Source organism: Galendromus occidentalis, unplaced genomic scaffold (genome assembly GCF_000255335.2).
Source record: "Galendromus occidentalis unplaced genomic scaffold, Mocc_1.1 scf7180000077303, whole genome shotgun sequence".
Lineage (NCBI taxonomy): Eukaryota > Metazoa > Arthropoda > Arachnida > Mesostigmata > Phytoseiidae > Galendromus > Galendromus occidentalis.
Genome location: NW_003805291.1, coordinates 1 through 5,833, shown reverse-complemented (window position 1 = coordinate 5,833; position 5,833 = coordinate 1). Strand labels below are relative to the sequence as shown.

The 5,833-nt window shown below is 49.8% G+C and overlaps 1 pseudogene; it reads right to left on the bottom strand.

The window, feature by feature from the left end:
• Positions 1 to 1,135: 1,135 nt before the first annotated feature.
• LOC100897296 (uncharacterized) lies at positions 1,136 to 5,202 on the bottom strand (annotated as a pseudogene).
• Between the last annotated feature and the right edge of the window lie 631 nt (positions 5,203 to 5,833).

Sequence of the window (5,833 nt, the reverse complement as noted above, 5' to 3'; positions counted from 1 at the left end):
AGATTAGCTCTCGGGTGAAGATCTCGTTTCCTACGCAGATATCGTACAACACATTGGCGGGAACATCTTTTCTTGAGTAACACGTAATAAAGATGGATCTCAAAATCATCCATATCGAGTTAGACAAGGATGTCCTATTCATTCAAGAGCATCGTTTTTCTTTAGCGTTCTACCATAGCTGCATCGCTTTGGCGGGTTTCGTGTTTTCCGTGTTTGTGGGGAGAATGAGTCTGATAGCGAATAAGTGTGGAATGGCCTTCTTGTTAGGTAATAAGACCTATCTTAGAACCAAGTTCCGTTTCTGAAGAAGAAAATTCATAAAATATCTCATCGCTAGAGATTGGTATAAAAAGTCCATCCGGACGAACGACGAAGCCACCACCCATCACCATGGCATTCAAGCCGATGCAAGAACAAACCGAGCACATCCCCGGAGTTGCCGATAGACACATCGCTATTAGGTTTTGGGGAAAAACTGGTGTGAAGATATCACCTATGCAGCTGAAGAATGTTGTTTCGAAGCATCCAGAGATAACAGCCGCGTTCAAAGTTAAAGTTGTGACAGAAGTGCGATCAGCAGGCGGAATCCTCAACCTGGGCTTCTGGAGGAAGGGAATGAGAAAGGCCCGTTTCTTGTACGCTTTACTTATCGACATAAGCAAAGTCAGAGGCGAAATCAACACGGATGTTGATTTGTGTCATCGATCTCTGGTCCGGCTGCTGGGCAAATGCGGGTCTTGCGCCATGTGCAGCCACATGTATTTGCTGCCGAGTCGAGCAGTCGTTGATACTGACTTGTCAGAGACAGAGAAATCTCAGCAGAAGCCGCGCAAGCACTCGAGGAGGATTAAAGAAACCTGCTGAATAAAACAATTTCGAAATCTAAAACATAGAAAATCTTGGAATGGGGGATGATAGATGAGGAACTTGTATTAGGAATACAATGAATCGGGTGGCAGTGAGACATCTGTTTCCGTGGGAGGTTGTCAAATGGTCTCGTATGCGATCATGAAACCCACAACTGTGGGGACTTCGGAAATCAGTGAATCCTCTTCGAACCGATGGAAACGATTAAGATCAGAATAAGGAAGACATCGCTTATTTTATGTACCGGCATCGGACGTAGCCAAAATAATTATCGTAAGACTTCCTCGAACACAATGTTCTTCATTCGGTCCCCGGGGGCTGAGATGAAGAGACCTTCTCGGCTCCTTACTCGTGAAAGCGCTACGTATAGTTGGCCGTGACTGAAAATTGGGTCGGTTAGGTGGATTCCAACCCGTGTGAAAGATTGACCTTGGGATTTGTTTATGGTCATGCAGAAACTCAATCTGATGGGAAATTGTCGTCGGAGCTCGAATGGTAGAGACTGGTGCGAGTAGTAACAATCGATCCGTGGAATGAGAACCGATATTCCTTTTCGCGGACCGGTGGCGAAAGAACAAATCACGACTCGTCGGAGGATGTCGATCACGATGAGACGCGTTCCATTGCAGAGACCATTTTGCACATCCAGGTTCCTGAGAAGCATGACGATGCAGCCTCTTTTCAAGTTGAGCTCATGAGGAGGTAGATTGGAAGGCGAGATTTTGTTAAGAAACTCTGTTGGAAAATTCAAGGCGTCACTTGGGTCTTCAATGATGGCCTCGTCTTCGCTGCGTAAAGTTTCGAGGGATCCATGAAGATTGTTCACAACGTAATCGTTGATTTTGGATGCTTCAGCGTTCTTTGGCGTGAGGATGGCGATTTCGGATAGATCCACGGTTTGAGGGCATAGGAAGGCGCTGCCGTAGATGGTATTAGCGAGATTGTCTTTGACGCGCATTTCTAACGGCACATCAATGACGCCGTTCATCTCGCCATCACCTATTTTGAGGAGCCATTCTCGGAAGGCAGCGTCATCCCCACTCAAGCGCATGTTCGCATGCAGTTGAAAGCTCCGGAACAGTGGCCAAAGAGGCGAGCACTTGAGGCAGGCTTCAACGATTTGGCCGCGGGTACCTTTCTCCACGACTGGGAGGATTTGTCTGAAATCGCCGCCGAGGAGCATGATTTTCCCTCCAAAAGGTGCGTCGTTCTGCATTATATCTCGTAGAAGTCGGTCAACAGTTTCCAAAGCAGTTTTCGGCGCCATGGGAGCCTCGTCCCATATGATGATATCAGTTGCTCGTAATTTGGCAGCTTCTTTGGACTGATTCTTCATGGATGAACTGCGACTGTTGTCTTGAACAATCAAACGGAAAGTCGAAGTGACCGTGCGACCGTCTGGGAGCAAGTTTGCGGCGATGCCCGTCCAAGCAACGTTGATAACTCTCAGACCTCTAGAAACGGCAAGGTGGAATATGGTCGTATACACGAACGTTTTCCCACTGCCACCGGGACCATCAATGAAATAGTAAGAGTGATCCTGGGGTTGGTCCGGAGCACGTAGAACTTCGTCAACTATATGCTTCTGTTCGAGATTTAGTTGCGCGTACATGAGCAATCCCATGGAGCGATGTTGGTCACAGTCGATTTCGGTAGCGATATCTTCGAAATCGGGGATATCAAGGGGAAGGAGCATGTGAAAATCGTGGCCGAGATCGGAAAGTCTTTGAGCGATGTCGTGGAAGGCTTTTGATTCGGCTACTGCGTCGGGATATCCAGCGTGCATGAAATCCTCCATGAAATCTAGCTTGAACTCGAGCCACAGATGCTCGGGGACGGGAGGTTTCAGATCACCGAACACAATCAGAGCGACGAAGAAGCTTCGGAATTGGCTCGGCATACGTAAGACTGATGCTTCAAGTAAGGCGTCGCGGAAATATCCGTCATCCTTTAGGAATCCTGCGGCCCTAGCGGCCTCAACGAAATTGGGGTATGTGTTTGAGTCGACCGTGCGAACGTCTTCGAAGGATGTGAAACCTTTGCCGTGAAGTAGTAAAAGGCGTAAGGCATAGCGCTCGTGATCATGGGGACTCACAAAGTACATGCGTCCTATGCTTCTATTGCCGCCGCGTTGTCGCTCATGCCATCGCTTCTTGAATGTGTATTTTTCCGGCATTTCATGGTAGCGGAGTTTCCTGGAATCTGTCATGTCTTCAGGAAATGAACCCGAACGGAGTTCAACATCGCAGCACCTTTGATTCATATCAAAGAAAGCAGTGAGCGTTGAGAAACGATGCTCGGCGGCTTGCAGTGCACTGTCTTCGGAGCCTTCTTGGAAGCAACGGTTACAAGCCAGGGAGATGGACCTGGAGTCGAATCACGGTGTCACTGCGATCGGTCATGTTGAAGCCAAAAATCCTGTATGCTGCTTCTGGGGCGCATACGTATCGAGTGTCCCAATAAGAGTTGATCTCGTCACGATCTTGTGGGTCGGGGGAGTCAGGCTCTTGATGAATCCGGAGTCTGGCCCTATCGGCTCCCTTGTAAACATATTTATACAAATATTTTACAGCGTGGATGAGAGCGCAGACCTCAACGTTGATATGAGCGTTAAAAAGCAAAGTCAGATAGGGACAATAAGGAACCACCGAGCGATTGTCAACATCAAGACCCCGGCAAGTTATGGTTCGCCCATCTTCACGACGACGATACTCGGGGTAACCGTCTCCAGAGAGTGAAGTTTCGCTCCGAAAAGATTTTGGGTAGCGTTTTGAACAGTGACCCTGTTTCATGCATGGAGAGTTGGGGTCGTAAACTCCGCAGGGACGATGTATCATTGATTTGGAGACGATCATGTGGAGAGAAGACTCCGTTACGGGATCGGGTAGCTCGGCGCTGATGATACAGTCGACATCGGCAGCTGTGGTTATCTTCGATTCGGCCTTCAGAGTGAGAAGCATGTGCATATGAGGTAGACCTCGCTTCTGAAATTCGATGACGTGGATGTAGGCGGCCACCTCCCCCGAGCACTTGCTTCTTGAGGACTTCATTGCAGAATGCTTTGACCTTCAAATGAAATATGCGCGCTACCAAGTCTGGTCGGTCGGATGCAGTCTGGCCTGTTTCGAGATGAGTAGTTATCTCTGGCCAAGAGGGATTGCAGGTGAAGGTGATGAATAAGTCTGGTTTTCCATACTTCGATACAATGCTCATTGCGTCTTGATATTGAGCTATCATATATCTGGGACCTCCAGAGAAAGTGGTTGCAAGGATGACTTGCCGACCCGGTGGTCCCGCATCATTGTCGCTCAACATGTGATCTTGAAGTCCACGAACAGTGTCGAGTCTTAGTAGTTGTTGATTGCGGCGAATGAAGTTAAGTCTGTTCATCTCAATCTTCAGCCAACTGTCTACGATGAACTGTTGGCTTAGTTTGCCAGCGTGGTGGAGAGGATTGAATTGGTGGTCTCGAGCGAAAAGCAAAAATGAGTAATACTCTTTTTGAGTAATTCTAGTTCGACGGTCTGATGTTGGGTTCAGACGTTCCAATTTCGGGTGCCAACCCTCCCCGCCATTCGGAAACAAAAGCGGATAAGTTAGTGGATCACAAAGCTGATGCAGATAGCTTAGAGTTTTCAGTGTTCCACTGTTCTCGTGCACCACTAAGAGCCGCTCTCCAGGAATGTTGTCGTCGTCCCCCACGTATACGATCGCAACTTCATTAGCGGTCGCAGCGTTGTACCGACGCTGGTCGTCCGCAGAATCTTGGTCGAAAACCATCCTCACCGGTCTCGGGAGACGGCCGTCGTTTCGCGCTCGTTGACCTTCATCATCAGCTACCTGAGCCATGAGTTTGAAAGACTTCACATATGGATTGTTCTCGTTCAGGATATTGTGGAGAGTGTGGAATATAGACTGCTGGCAGCTGCGGTTGACGGGGCGGGCAGTCAATTCTCTCGCAGCCTCCTCGGTGTCCATTATGAGGACTTGTGCGCAGTGAGGCACCTGGCCTTCCTGCGGACGAAGTCCCCCGATAGTGTGGTACACTTGTCCGTGTACACGGAAACAATAGGGGCCGCTCCCTCGAGGGGGTTCAATTTTCGCCACCATTGAAGCCATAGCCAAACCACTATTATAATTCCTTATGTTTTGCCTGAAGCTGTGCGATGTGGAGCTCTGATCTGTGTAGAGATCGATCAAGGCTTGCGGAAAAGAATGGAAGGTTTGTAGTTTCACTCTGTTGGCGGCGCAACACATTTGGTAAGCCGTTTGGCCCGCTTTTGTTTTTTCATCACTGAAGTGGATAGCCTGACATCCCTGGCAGATGTTATCCATGGTGCCGAGAGTGTGAGGGGCCGAGGGCCGGTGCTCGATGCATCGAGCGATCCCGGTCGTCGTCCGACGGCGTTCTGCGGTGCGATGTGCGTGCGCCCGGCGGTGCTGTGCCGCGTTGGTGGCGCGCGAAATCTCGGCTGCCAGTGCACTTTGTTGTGCTCTCGCTGTTCTTCGACGCGCACCGTTCACGGAGAGCTCACTCGAGGTGTCGGAGTCGCTGCAAATCTCTCGTGCCGCTGTTGAGGGTATCTGTGAATCGGCAGGGAGACCAACCGTGCGCCTTGTTCGGGTGACCCTTGGTGCTCCGCCATCGGAAGAGCACTGCTGTTCGACTTGCACCTGTCTCACGGTGGCTCTAGCTTGCCTACGCCGTAAAGCATCCAGAGTTTGAGCTGCTACAGCTTGCTCCTGAGTCAATTGCTCTCTATTACGGCGCACTCGTTGCCTTGCTTGAGCTAGTCGTTGTCGACCGCTCCTTGAGGCGAACGACGCGGCGTTTCGTACCGGAGGCATGGAAACGGATGGTGCTTGATTGATGTCAAACGGAAAGACTGTGGAAGTCTACGCGCGTAGATTGCTACTCAATGTAGAATACGGCAGAAATGTGAGCGCGAAGCATGCAAATGTGATG